Source organism: Bos javanicus, chromosome 2 (genome assembly GCF_032452875.1).
Source record: "Bos javanicus breed banteng chromosome 2, ARS-OSU_banteng_1.0, whole genome shotgun sequence".
NCBI lineage: Eukaryota > Metazoa > Chordata > Mammalia > Artiodactyla > Bovidae > Bos > Bos javanicus.
This window is the reverse complement of record NC_083869.1, coordinates 90,571,037-90,586,294: the sequence shown is the minus strand read 5'-3', so window position 1 is coordinate 90,586,294 and position 15,258 is coordinate 90,571,037. Positions and strand designations below refer to the sequence as shown.

At 43.8% G+C, this 15,258-nt stretch overlaps 1 long non-coding RNA gene across 1 annotated transcript in view; it reads left to right on the top strand.

Annotated features, from left to right (window-relative positions):
* Nucleotides 1-6,219: 6,219 nt before the first annotated feature.
* Nucleotides 6,220-15,258, top strand: part of LOC133227261 (uncharacterized) — a 30,070-nt gene continuing 21,031 nt past the window's right edge. The window contains exon 1 of the long non-coding RNA XR_009729792.1: nt 6,220-10,856. This is a non-coding gene — a long non-coding RNA (uncharacterized LOC133227261). The remainder of the gene's footprint in view (nt 10,857-15,258) is intronic.

Sequence of the window (15,258 nt, the reverse complement as noted above, 5' to 3'; positions counted from 1 at the left end):
ATTCCAAGCATTGATTTTGTTTTTAAATGGATCTATGTGTATCAACGCTTGGAAATTTGTGTCTGAATGAGCATTAAAATGTCATCAACATTTTACAGTCTGATAATCCAAGTATAATAGAAACATTTTTTCCCAATATGCATGCTTATGCCTTTCATCCAAACATCCCTCTTTTTAGCTATCCCACTTTTGGAAGTCATTTCATGAACTTGAGTGATCTAAAGTTTTATGCACAAGTCAGATTTTTGTAATTTAAATACTCCCAACATATCCTTAGGGGCTTCCCTGGGTGGCTCAGTGGTAAAGAATCCGCCTGTTAAAGCTGGAGACCTGGATTTGATTCCTGGGTCAGGAAGATCCCCTGGAGAAGGAAATGGCAACCTACTCCAGTATTCTTGCCTGAAAAATCCCATGGACAGAGGAGCCTGGCAGGCTGCAGTCCACGGGGTCACCAAGAGTTGGACACGACTGAACGACTTAACAACAACAGCAGCAACATGTCCTTATTGATTCCTCCACTGTGTGAAGCACACAACAGATTTGAATGAGTCACAAGAAATCTGTAGGCACAAGATTACTGCCATTTTACTAAGGCAAAACAATATCGTGGGGGCTAGAGGTGGCTGATGGTAGTAAAAAAGCCTCCAACTGCATGATCTTGGACAAATTCATTTCCTTTTCTGTGCTTGGCAGTTTCTTCCATGTAAAATGGGAGTATTAGCTGTATAACCCTCATGGGTTATTGTGAGGATTAAGTGAAACAATCCACAAGAAAAGCTTGGAACAAAATAGTATCTAGGCAGTAGTCAGGGCACAATACATATCAATATCCTTTGGGAAGAGAAGGTAGTTTTGCATAGAGTATTTCTTCCTTGGGTTCAGCAGTGTTTATCAGTGGCAAGGAAGGAGACCAGGAGAGAAGGCATGGTAGAGCCCAGAGAGGTGTGTGCGGACATGTGTGTGTGTTGAGGTGTAGACAAAAGAGGGATGTCAGACTGTGTGAGTTATGAAGGGTCAAGGAATGAGAGGACTCCGTGAGGATAAGACCTGGTCTAGGAAGGGCGAGGCAGTGGGGACTGTCAGCAGGTGAGGAAGCTGTGGTTTAAAAGACAGCACCATTCTCCAGGTCTTGAGGGGAGGCAGACTGTGAAACGTGGTCTGGCTGTGGCCCCCATCCCATGGGACAAGGTCACCAGGGTAGAGTAGAGCAGAGAAGAGAGTGGTCAGGGTACTGAACAGGCCATTGACCTGAAGGCTGAGGTCACTGAGGATGCTTAAAGGGAAAATGGAAACCAGGAAGTGGTGGGGACCCAGAGAAGATGGTGTGACCAGATGATAAGGACCTAGTGACTGTGACCATTCGGCAAGGTTTGACTTGCTCTTCCTTCCCCTTTTGTCTTGGGGACCCACGAGGAGGCAAGGTGGTGAGTGGCAGGATGGTGACCGGTGTCAGCAGGTTTGGGTTAAAGTGAGGGGAAAATTCAGAATAAAGGGACCATGGAGTGGGTTTCCACAGGGTGCTGTGGAAAGGTGGGGGCTCAAGAGAACCCCTAGATAAGAGCAGGTCAAGATTCAGCAGAGCTGGCTAGGAATGAGGATTCCTGCGGGTAAGCGTGGGGGTTTCACATACATGCAGGGAGTGTGGACAGAGCTGAGACGTAGGAAAGAAAGAGGTGATGTAAGTGTGTCTCTCCTCGGAGAGTCTGAGGCTGTGCCATAGCAAGCAAGAAGATTAAAAAAAGAAAGAGGAAATGAATCTCCTGGATTATTTTCCTCCAAAGAGGAGTGGAACATTTTGTTCCCTGGTAGTCTGAACAGCCAACCTGGCTTCCCTCTCCCTCCCCCAGCGGCCATGACCCCACCCCTGCCCCACCCCTGTTGCTTGGCCGGTAGAGCCAATGGGTAGGTTGTTGGTTCCTGGAAGGCAGAGACCGTGTGTGTGTGTGTGTGTGTGTGTGTGTGTGTGTGTATGTCGTGGTGTCACCTGGCTGTCCTCAGACACACAGCTGGGACCTACCTGCTGCAGGACATTCATGCTCCGTGGTTTTGCTGCAGTGAGCTGAATGGCTAATTCATTCCTGGCACCTCTGGGGACCATGAGCTCATTGTATTATTAAAGGAAGAAGAATAAACAGGAATGCTCAGGAGCTGAGCAAACCTCTGGCCCTCGCTGCCTCCCACGAATCTTTGGAGAGACAAAGGGGCCAGGGCGGCCCCCAGCACCTGCTGCCACCCTGCCCAGCCCTCCCACCTCCACAGCCAGCTCGTTAGAAGCAGTCCTCTGGCCAGGCTTTCTTACACGTCTCAAACCTGTGATGCGTCCAAGGACTTTTCTCCAAAGAGAAAATTGTTCTTCCTGATCTTGGATTTTCACACTTTTCATTTCCCTGGCTTAGCTTAACCCCTGCTTCAAGACCCGGTCCAGAAAGCGTATCCTCCGAAAACACATTGCTTTTTCTTACCTCTGAACCATCTCCTGTCTTGTTCCACCTACCTGGAGTGTCACCTTCCTTCTGTCTCTGAAAAAAAGTATTTGTTACTCAGTCATGTTTGACCCTTTGCGACCCCATGGACAGTCGCCCATCTCTGTCCATGGAATTCTCCAGGCAAGAATACCAGAGTGGGTTGCCATTCCCTTCTCCAGAGTATCTTCTCGACCCAGGGATTGAACCCAGGTCTCCTGCACTGCAGGCAGAGTCTTTACCAGGTGACACGCAGGGAAGCCCCTGACTCTGAAAGGATGCCTGAAAGGACAGCATCAATGGCTGGAGGATCAGTTTCTGGTCCCTTAGAGACTGAAATCCTAACTCTGCTTGCTGAAGGTTTTTCAGAGACCCTCCATTTCCTCTTCCGACTCCTCAGTGTTTCTGGGTTTCTCTTGTCACTGGGGAGGTATGCTCCCATCCTCCAGTTACATTCTTAGTGAGGCATTCTACTTACTGTGTAGATTAATCTATTTAAAATGTTAACCTCCCCTGACATTTTATATCCTTCTGCCTTGCTTTATTATTTTTTCTCAGTATTTTCGTTTACGTTATTTAATATTCAGTCAGGCCTTTTAATCACACTCACATCTTGCTCTAACCTGACCTGGACAGAGCATTTGGGGATTGGTTCCTGTCCTCCATAGCACGTTTGTCTCCACTTCATTAATTCCACAATAACCCACATTTTACGCAGTGCATTGTTTGGACCCTTTCATTCGGGTCTTATGCAGTTACCCGTTCATTGTGTGTATCCTCCAGTGGAATGTAACCTCCATGTAGACAGATTTTGTCTATTTGGCTCACTGCAGTGTTACAGTAACTAGAACAGTACCTCGTCTTCATTGGCCCTCAGTGAATATTTGGGTGGTGGATGGATGGATAAAGGCACCCAGTGTGGGGCCTTCATGCCTACTCTGTCTATCTTTGCAGGGCCTCCTCTGGGGGTTGATAGGTTAATGAATTTGGCTCACTCACCAGCTGGTCAGCTAGGGATTCAGTGTAGAAAGGGATCCAAGACCCAAGAGCAACTCCTTTGAAAGAAGTGGGGAATTAGGCCTAACATTAGTTCAGGACAGCAACTGCTCTGAGGAACAAACACAGTGGTTCAGGGATGAGGTCAGGTCATGGGGCAAAAATCCTGATTTAGGGACTTCTCCAATGGTCCAGTGGCTAAAACTCCATGCTCCCAATGCAGGGGGCCTGGGTTCGATCCCTGGTCAGGGAACCAGATTCTGCAACTAGAGACCCAGTGCTGCAACAGAGATGGAAGATTCTGCATGCCGCAACTAAGACCTGGCACAGCCAAATTAGTAGATAAATAACAATAAATAATACAAAATAATTCTTGATCTAAAGAGAGCCATCCCACTTGCCTGGGAAGTGTCTATCCTGTGAAACCAGGGCAAAGACTCTGGATTGAGGCTTGGAGAATCCACATGTGGCTAGTGGCTCTTCTCCCATAAACAGCATGCCTGGGGGTCGAGGGGAGAGCTTTTCCTTAGCCCTGATTCTGATCTGAGGTGTCGTTTCTTCTAGTCACAAGGAGAGGCTTAGTATTAGAGGATACCAAATAATTATTGTTTATTTGGGGGGGCATGATACTAGTGTTGTGGTTGTGTCAGAAACAGCTTTATTTTATTTTAGAGACGCATATTGAAGCATGGAAGGATAAAAGGACTTGCTCTCTTGGATTTGCTTTAAATAAAACATTTTAGCAAAGGGGGAAACAAAATAAAGGGACAGAACAAATGTGGCAAAATCCTGATAATTGTTGAATCTGGATGAGGGGTATATGGGGATTGATTGTATTCTTTTCTCTACTTTTTTGAATGTTTGATATTTTTCACTTCTTAAAAGAAAGTTATCATGAGGTTGTAATGTAAAACATGGTGACTACAGTTGATAACACTATTGTATAATTGAAATTTGCTAAGAGAGTAGGAGCTTCCCTGGTGGCTCAGACAGTAAAGAATCTGCCTGCAATGAGAGAGACCTGGGTTTGATCCCTGGATTGGGAAGATCCCCTGGAGGAGGGCATGGCAACCCACTCCAGTATTCTTGCCTGGAGAATCCCATGGACAGAGGAGCCTGGTGGGCTACAGTCCATAGGATTGCAAACAGACATGATTGAGTGACTACAAACAAGATGACTATGTGAGGGTGAGGTGATGGATGTGTTCACTAACTAGATCGGGACCGTCCTTTCACCATTTACATGCCTATCAACCCCCCCACAATGTACACTTTAAATATCTTCCATTTTATTTTTCAATTATATCTCCATAAAGCCAAAATTGAGGGGCAAATGGAGGAAAGGAAGTGGGACATCAGGCTCCCACCCAGCTGCTGGTACCTCGGGCTGCCTCCTCCCCAGGAAGTCTGGTCTGGCTCAGACTGGTTTTCGTGCCTTTTCTAGGGGTTGCTTGGTTTTTCACTTTGAGCACGTTGAGTACTGTATTTTTTTAAAGTCCTCTTGGTATTTTTATTGGACTCATACTACAGAGGGAATTTGAAGAATTTACATTTTTGATATTTAGTCTTCCTGTCCTACATACTATGCCTTTCCATTTGCTGATGCCGTCTTTTGTCCTTCAGAAGTGGTTTTTGTTGTTGTTCCCATGGTGTTTCCATGCTTCTTGCTTTCCCATTTATTTCTCTTGCTTATCTCAGGTGTACAATCATATAATCTATAATGTCAAGTTTATATGCCTTTTTCCAAATTTCCTTACTTATTTGTATCTCTTGGCGGCACCACAGGGCATGTGGGATCCTAGTTCCCTGACCAGGGATCTAACCCTGCCCCCTGGGTTGGCAGTGGGGAGCCTTAAGCACCGGACCACCAGGGAAGTCTTGAGTGCTGTACCTTTAAAATGGAGGGCTTTGTTGCTATTTAACCATGCAAAGTGGCCTTCTTCTGTCAGTCTGTCATTTTGCTCCTGTGATTTCTCCCTAGGGATGTTTTGGTGGGTCATTCGGAGGCCTGGAGGGGGCTCCAGAAATTGAGCTCAGTCTTGGATCTTCCCATAAGAATTTCTAACGTTGACTGGAAGAGTCCATTTTGTTAATGTTGCCTGGGAGAGTTCATTTTCTTCTATTCACTGCCTACCCTACCAGGTTTGTGGTTGTTTATTCTTTTTTTTTTTTTTTTTCAATGTTAAGTGTGACGTCTTGTTTTGGAGAAGAGCGGCTGTGGTTGAGGTCTACCCCAATTCTCTAAGTCTCACCTGGGCACAAGAATGACCCTCAGAGCACATTCTCTTTGTAGACTGACCTCCAGGCTTAAAGTTGACTCTCAGACTTCATCTCCCAGGCCACATCAGCCTTTGCTCATGGGGTAGAACCTCCATGCTTCCTTGAAGGGGAAGGCTCTTTATTTTCCTGTTTAAAAAAAATTAAGGATCTTCTTTCATGACAGAGGTCGAGGCACTGACCACAGTTAGTTACCCTGGCTGTGTTTTTGCATTCTCTGAGCATTTTAGAGCTCCCATTGCTAATTGTCCATGACGTTTTGGTAAAATAGGCCACAGAGTCTGTTGTCCTAGAAGTGAGAACAGAAGCATGAGATGAATCAACACAACAAGCACACAAGGAGTTCTTAGGCAGAGATGCCGGAGATTCGCATCCCTTTGCCTGTTTATTTAAGCTGTTTTTTATTGAATATCCACATGAGGTGGACTCTGTGCTAGCCCCTCGAGGTGAAATGGGACTACATAGACTCTACTTTTAAATCGCTTCCAGTCTGGAGGGAAGAGAGACACCAACAGATGCTGCTGTGAGGGAGCTGGGTGGAGAGTGGATGGGGACGGAGGACTCCCACCACACCTCTCTGGGAGAAAGGAAAATGTGGAGACCACCTGAGCTCAGAGCTCTACTTTTTCTAGTTTCATAACATCCATTTCTCCATCTGTAAATTGGGGATAAAATAACGGCTATTGAATAGGCTTGATATGAGGCTAAAATGACATCACGCAGGTGAAATGAATGCATAATTATTAGATATTTACTAGATTCCCTGCTTTATGTCTTGTTATGTATGCATGATTTAGATCTTACTAGTTTTTTTTTTTTTTCTTTAATCTTTATTTATTTGCCTTCGCCAGGTCTTAGTTGCAGCATGCAGGATTTTTTAACAGTTCCCTACCAGAGATAAGAAAGTCTTCCTCAGTGATCAATGCAATGAAATAGAGGAAAACAATAGAATGGGAAAGACTAGAGATCTCTTCAAGAAAATGAGAGATACCAAGGGAAATTTTCATGCAAAGATGGGCACAATAAAGGACAGACATGGTATGGACCTAACAGAAGCAGAAGATATTAAGAAGAGGTAGTAAGAATACACAGAAGAACTATACAAAAAGATCTTCACGACCCAGATAATCATGATGGTGTGATCTCTCAGGGCCAGATATCCTGGAATGCGAAGTCAAGTGGGCCTTAGGAAGTATCACTACAAACAAAGTGGAGGTGATGGAATTCCAATTGAGCTATTTCAAATCCTAAAAAATGATGCTGTGAAAATGTTGCACTCAATATGCCAACAAATTTGGAAAACTCAGCAGTGGCCACAGAACTGGAAAAGGTCAGTTTTCATTCCAATCCCAAAGAAAGGCAATGCCAAAGAATGCTCAAACCACTGCACAATTGCACGCAACTCACAGGTTAGCAAAGTAATGCTCAAAATTCTCCAAGCCAGGCTTCAGCAGTATGTGAACCGTGAACTTCCAGGTGTCCAAACTGGATTTAGAAAAGGCAGAGGAACCAGAGATCAAATAGCAACATCCCTTGGATCATTGAAAAAGCAAGAGAGTTCCACGGAAACATCTATTTATGCTTTATTGACTATGTCAAAACCTTTGACTGTGTTTATCACAACAAACTGTGAAAAATTCTTAAAGATATGGGAGTACAAGACCACCTGGCCTGCCTCCTGAGAAATCTGTATGCAGGTCAAGAAGCAGCAGTTAGAACTGGACATGGAACAACAGACTGGTTCCAAATCAGGAAAGGAGTATGTCAAGGCTGTACATTGTCACGCTGCTTATTTAACTTATATGCAGAGTCATCATGAGAAATGCTGGGCTGGATGAAGCACAAGCTGGAATCAAGATTGCCAGGAGAAATATCAATAACCTCAGATATGCAGATGACACCACCCTTATGGCAGAAAGCGAAGAACTAAAGAGCCTCTTGATGAAAGTGAAAGAGGAGAGTGAAAAAGTTGGCTTAAAACTCAACATTCAGAAAACTAAGATCATGGCATCTGGTCCCATCACTTCATGGGAAATAGATGGGGCAACAGTGGAAACAGTGACAGACTTTATTTTTTTGGACTCCCTATCATTGCAGATGGTGACTGCAGCCATGAAATTAAAAGAGGCTTGCTCCTTGGAAGAAAAGTTATGACCAACCTGGAAGCATATTTAAAAGCAGAGACATTACTTTGCCAACAAAGTTCTGCCTAGTCAAAGCTATGGTTTTTCCAGTAGTCATGTATGGATGTGAGAGTTGGACTATAAAGAAAGCTGAACGCTGAAGAATTAATGCTTTCAAACTGTGGTGTTGGAGAAGACTCTTGAGAGTTCCTTGGACAGCAAGGAGATCCAACCTGTCAAAGCTAAAGGAAATCAGTCCTGAATATTCATTGGAAGGACTGATGCTGAAGCTGAAACTCCACCTGATGCAAAGAACTGACTCATTTGAAAATACCCTGATGCTGGGAAAGATTGAAGGCAGGAGGAGAAGGGGACGATAGAGGATGAGATAGTTGGATGGCATCACCAACTCTATGGACATGAGTAAACTCCGGGAGTTGGTGATGGACAGGGATGGACAGGGATGGACAGGGAGGCCTGGCGTGTTGCAGTCCATGGGGTCACAAAGAGTCAGACACGACTGCATGACTGAATTGAACCAGAGATCGAACCCAGGACCCCTGCGTTGAGAGCACAGAGTCTTAGGCACCAGAGAAATCCCAAGACCTTACTAGTTTTTAAGCTCCTTAAGGACCACCTACCTGATCCAACCGTATCATTCTCCTGAAAAACCCTGAAGGCTCCTCACTGACTTCCAAATTAGGTACAAATGTCTCTCATAGATCTTTTTCGATAGAGTCACAATGCGTGTGTGTTCAGTTGCTAAATCATGTCTGACTCTTTGCAATCGTATGGATTGTAGCCCGTCAGGCTCGTTTGTCCATGGGATTTCCCAGGCAAGAATACTGGAGTGGGTTTCCATTTCCTTCTCTAGGGGATCGTCCCAACCCAGGACTGAAGCCACATCTCCTGCATTGGCAGTTGGATTCTTTGCTGCTTAGCCACCTGGGAAGCCCACGTAGTAACAATAACATTTATCGAGCACTTACTTGTTAGATGATTTTCTAAGCCCTTTTTACATGCATTCTCCTTTTCTGTATGAAAATCTTAAATCCCCAACATGTACCAAACCTCCTACAGAAGAGAAATTAGGGGAAAAGCAATACTAAACAGGGAAGTTTGAGAATCACCTTGAGGGCCCCCATCGTTAAAGGAAAAGCTCAACTATTCTGAATCCATTTGAATGGCAGTTAATGCTGAAAAGAATTCAGCTCTAGTGGGCCCCTTGCCTCCAGGCGGGTTCAGATAAGAGATTATAACTGTTATGGAGCCAGTCCAGTCCCTAAGATTGAAACAGAGATAATTCTTTGCTCTTTAACCTGAAGTTGGAGTCCTTTGCAGACAAATTGGGAAAAGAAGAGGGAGGCTGCAGGGGAGAAGGGAGACTTGTTTAATCTCTTTATTTTCAGGAAAACAATTATTTTAATGATTCGCCCTTTAATTTATAAAACAAACACAGCTGTGGCTTGATGCGCTTTATCTGATTTCAAAGGTGCTAACTTTTCAGCACTGGGCTCCAAGGGGGCTGCCCAATGCAGAGACCAATGGGGGTCACATTATGGCTCAGAAATGCTGCCTGGAGTTGGGGAGCAGGAGCTGGGGGAACCCCACTGCTGTCAGCACCCGGGGCCTTCTATGTGAAGACCCATGGGTGTGTACCAGAGCTGGCACACCTATTTGCAGATGGTTTCAGATCCACACACACAGTCTTTGATAGTTAAGATTCCTCAGGTCTGTGTAACACAGAACCACAAGGGGCTGCTTTCCCCATGGTGAGTGTCCTTTATATGCTATAAACCCAGGACGGTTGGTTTCATTGGTTCCCAAGACGTAGGGTGGTGCCTGGCACTTGTGTGTGTGTTAGTTGCTCAGTTGTGTCCAACTCTTTGTGATGCCATGGACTGTGGCCCACCAGGCTCCTCTGGCCATAGAATTCTCCAGGGAAGAATACTGGAGTGGGTTGCCATTTCCTTTTCCAGGGGATTTTCCCAACCCAGGAAAATCAAACCCGGGTCTTTTGTATTGCAGGTACATTCTTTACTATCTGAGCTACCAGGGAAGCCCACTGGCACTTAGTAGGCTTCATGAGATTTTTTCAGTCAATCAAAAGGCATTTATATTAAGTGCAATGTGGAATTAGATACCAGAACAGTGAAAAAACATTAGTGGAATAACTGGTGGAATTTAAATCAAGTCTGTAGTTTACCTAAGTAATGGCCAATGTTAATTATATTAGTTTTAACCAGTGTATTGGGTTGGCCGAAAAGTTCATTTGGGTTTTTCATAAGCTGAGATGGAAAAACCCGAATGGACCTTTTGGCCAATCCAATACCATGGTTATGTAAGATGGTAACATTAGCAGAAAAGGAGTATATAGGTAAAGAGTATACAGGAACTCTCTGTACTATTCTTGCAACATTTCTGTAATATTACAGAATAAAACATCATTAAAAAAATTATGAGGTTAGGGAAAAAGTTATAGAGGCACATGAAGAAACAAAACATCACATAAAAGATAACATCATCACCCCCACAAAGTACTGACAAAAAAACATATGTATGACCTAAGAGCTGTTGTTGATAATTTAGTCAGAGAATAAATGACCAGTGCTTCTCAAACTTTTTCATAGAGGTACACCGATGGCTGAGAGAGAGAGAGAAGGGGCCCTATTTAAGGATAAAATCTCTTTAAGATTTAAACTTTAAAATTGTACGTATTTTCATTCCTTTTTAAGGCGTTTGTTTTATATAAAATATTGATACTGCCCCCACAGTTTTAAGTAAAAATAGATACTTTAGGAAGATTTTCCATGTTTATTTTGTGGTTTTAGTTACCATGGGGTTATACATTTGTGCATCACAGAAGTATGTGGCCCCTGAGACAGTACATAAGCTCTACATTTCTGGAAAACAGCAACAGCTAAGGAAACCCTCACCCTGTTTGTTCTGCAAATGGGTAACTACAAAAGACCGTCTGTCTGCCATGGAATATTCCAAGGTAATTCTTTCATCTGACTCCCAAAAGACTTGGCGATGACTCCCTTGTCTTCCTGCCTCCATAAAACCTCAGGGTCCTTCCTTTTCTTTTGTACCTTCCTCATTAATGAATGTTCTTCCTATTGCAATAGCCTGAGTAGAATCATCTTCACTGTTTGCTGCATTTCATGCCTGTTTGAAAAATAAGAGATATATGGACAGAGCCTGTCTCAATGGCTGGTACAGAAGATGTAAATGTTTTATAGCATTAACAGCTACCACTGTTAGCATCAAACTTTAGAGCTAGAAGCACTCTTTAAGTAGTCTCCTGAACCACCCCTTCACTTTGCAGCCATGGAAACTGAGGTCCAGAGGGTTAACGTGAGGTTACACAGCAGGTGAAGGGCAGGAGGGTCTCCCTACCGCAGGCCTTCCCTCACCTGGTGATGCATCCTTCCATCTTTCCCCCATTATGTCACATCTGGGACTAACAGGGACCACCTTTCTCACAGCGTAGGGACCACTGAGGCTGAATCATCATCTCTCTAGAACCCAGCAAAGTGCATTGCATGTGGTGAACATGGGTGGGTGAGTGAGCTAAATTCTTTCTTTCTTCTAGAAGTTGAAGAGTTGTATTTCTGAAATTCTTCAGAAGAGATATAGACTCTAAGTGGGCACACTTTATATTATCTCTGGCCAGTGGATAAGAAATAAGTTGACACAGTCCGACTAAACAAATCTTCTCTGGAATTTTCAGGGCCTTGAGACCAATATTATACCCTATTTGGGTCCCAGGGGGTCTATTCCCTATGGCTTATATGGGACAGGGGCCACTAGATAAGTAGAGTAGATGGTAGGAAATATAAACTCAGAAGCCAGACTCCTGGAGTACAAGAGCCCCCTCTGCCATCTTACTAGATGCATGACCTTGAGCAACTTGTGTCCCTCTCTGAGCCTCAGTTTCCTTCTTTGTAAAATGGGAATAATGATAATATATCTATTTTATGGATGACGATGTTGATGATGATGATGTGTGTGTGCGCACACGTTCTTGGAACAGTGCCTGGCTCTTGGATAGTTTGTACAAGTGTCGGTTATTTTATTATTGAGGAAAACCCAAATTAACTTTTTGGCTAACTCAATATTTTTCTATGGTGGAGAAAAGGTAAAATGACTTCACCTATGTATATATTCTATAGCCTCTCTTGTTCCTCCTAGAAATATGTGTTTAGTAGAAAGCCAGCATAGACTTGGCTCTAGAATCAACTGTGAGAAAAAGCATCTTCTGTGCTTTGGGATGTTTCCGGTGTCACGGGGAGAAGTGCCTTGAAAGTTCCTCACAGACCCGCCTGTCCCTGGTTCTTGGTCCCACTCTGTAGGCCTGAGTGGATAATCAAGTAGGAGTCCACATTGTTTCTGAGGTCACCTGAGAGGAGGCTCTGTCCTCCGACCCTCCCCACTTCCTCTGCCATGGCTGGGGGAGCACAGGTCTCCCCAGGGCAAGACTTTATCTCCTACAAAAGTCAGCTTGGGAAGGCGGTGCCCCTGTGCACCAGCGTTCCCTTTGGCTTTTGTCGGCATCAGACTTGAATTCCCCGAAGAAATTGGATAAACACAAGAACTCAGGATGTAATCCAATGGGAGAAGTTTCTATTTTAACTAAGAACTCCTACCCCAAACTGGATTGCCTTCTGTGGCAAGGCCATTTATAATGGGAAGAGAGAGAGGGTAGTTAACAGGCTCAAGAGAAAATGTCTTGGACTTGCTTTTATATGTGGAATGGCTAGAATAAGTGGCCAGAAGGAAACAAGTGTCCTGTAAAGAACTGTATATTCCTGAGTCATGGCCTGTCTGCTTCCCAAAATGATTTTAGGATGTTTAATGTTAAAGACATACGTACAATAAAACCATAGTAAATAGATAGTCGTACATAGAAACCCACAGAAAAATAGTAAATGCTATGTGTAGATATCATACATATTCTCCATTTACTATTTATACATACATATATATTTAAGAAACATAAACCATAACACATATATGGTAAATGGAGATATAAATATAAGAAAAATCTATGCTGATATATTTGTTGTAATTGAATACTGAACGTAGTTCTGGGATTTCTGGCAACCCACACAAAATAGGAAACCCAAAGTGGCTGTATAATTTTATCTGGTAAAAAGATGAATACCAGAGTGGAATTATGGGAATTACCAAGACCCACGAAGACAATTATTAAGGAGAACAAAGTTTTGTGTTGCCAAAGAACCCTAGTAAAAGTATTCTGGTCAGAAACTCCCCTGTAAGTGCCTCCCTCTCAGGCTGATTTTTGTGTTTATAGTTGGTTTAGCACCAGGTGTGTTCTGTCTCAGAGTTAGAAATAGCCAATCCAGGAAGTAAACAGCCTCAAAAAGGATGAAAACCGTATGCATCCCTCTTGGGCCAGAGACTGTGGGAACATGAAGAGAAACATACCATCACCCCAAAAAAAGCTTCAGTGGAATCTCCTTTAAGCAAGTGATAAAGTCCTTGAGATGCCATTGGATTCCATGAACAAGTCATTTTCATTGACATAGATGTATTAACACAGGCTCAAAAATGCCTCCTTGGCCCAGAGAGAATATAGAGCCAAAGTCAGGTACTGTTTACCCTGCTGAATAAGCCTTAGAAGACTCACAAATGTTTTTTCTTGTGTAAAACTGAGAAGGAAATTAGCAAGGAATTCTTCTAACACATAGGCCATGAGCTTAGCCCATGTGGAAGCTAGCCTGACTGACATCTACACAAGTCTGCTCTTTGACCTGTACTCAACCTCCCATGGGAGAAGGCAATGGCACCCCACTCCAGTACTCTTGCCTGGAAAATCCCATGGATGGAGGAGCCTGGAAGGCTGCAGTCCATGGGGTCACTGAGGGTCAGACATGACTGAGTGACTTCACTTTCACTTTTCACTTTCATGCATTGGAGAAGGAAATGGCAACCTACTCCAGTGTTCTTGACTGGAGAATCCCAGGGACGGGGGAGCCTGGTGGGCTGCCGTCTATGGGGTCGCACAGAGTCGGACACGACTGAAGCGACTCAGCAGCAGCAGCAACCTCCTATGTAGACCTGCATCCTGCCTTGTCCTTGGGAGCTAGGGCCGTTGGTAACTGACATGTGGCTTAAGTAGGTGCTAATGGAGGAAACCATTCCCTTCTACCTAGACCTCACCTCACCCCTGGGGCCACAGCTCCTGAGAACCCAAGAACAAAGGACAGCTTATACACTCACCCAGTTTGGTGGGGGGAGGAAGTGCTAAAAAGGACATTGTTGGGTCAATTGGAGAAAGAATTGTGTCAATGTTAAATTTACTGAAGTTGATAATATGCTATGGTTATGTAAGAGAAGCTTTGTATTCTGAGTAAATATACACTAATATATTTAGAGGTAAAAGGCTGTGATATATGTATGTATTTGGGCTTCTCCAGTGGCTCAGCGGTGAAGAATTCACCTGCAATGCAAGAGATGCAGGAGACATGGGTTTGATCCCTGAGTGGGGAAGATCCCTTGGAGGAGGGCATGGCAACCCACTCCAGCACTCTGGCCTGGAGAATTCCATGGACAGAGGAACATGGCAGGCAGGGGTCTTGCGTCCATGGGATCACAAAGAGACACAACTGAGTGCCTTTCACTTTCACTTTCATACGCATGTATTTACTCTCAAAAGACTCAGAAAAATATATTACATATATGTGCATATATATCCATGTAAACATATAATTTACATATATATAATAAATATATATATATATAAAGGAGAGAAAGCGTGAGAGCAGATGATGAAACAAATGGGTAAAATGTTAACAATAGGAGAAACTGAGTAAAAAGTAAATAGACATTCTATGTTCAATTTATGTTCTTGCAACATTTCCACACGTTTGAAATTATTTTCAAATAAAAAGGTTTATGTTTAGATTAAGGCTGTCCTCTGCCCACAGCTCTCTGCTATAAGTACTCTCTTGAAGGTCCCACGCCCACCCTAGTGTTCTCCACTTGACAGTCTCTCGGTGGTCCAGATCCCTATCCTTGGTGACAAGATCTCTCTATAGCCCTGACGCTGTTGAACATCACCTTCTGCTTGGAGCTCTTTGCAGATCTGCCCTGTCACACTCTGAGGATGTCATCTCAATCATTCCCAGTACTCATGCTTTAATAAATGGAGGCCCTCTCAAGATTAGGTCTTTAATTCTGTTCTCTTTTCACTCTCTCTCTTTTTCAGCACCTGGACCAGAAATGGGAAGATGATAGTAGAGATGACTTCCAGAATTGTATCTTTACTCCTACCATTCTCCTAAACTCTAGAATTGCTTCTAGCTCAGCCTCAGCCTATTAGAGACACCCATGCTCTTTCTCTCTGACTCAATCCCATTCTAAGGTTACTTTGT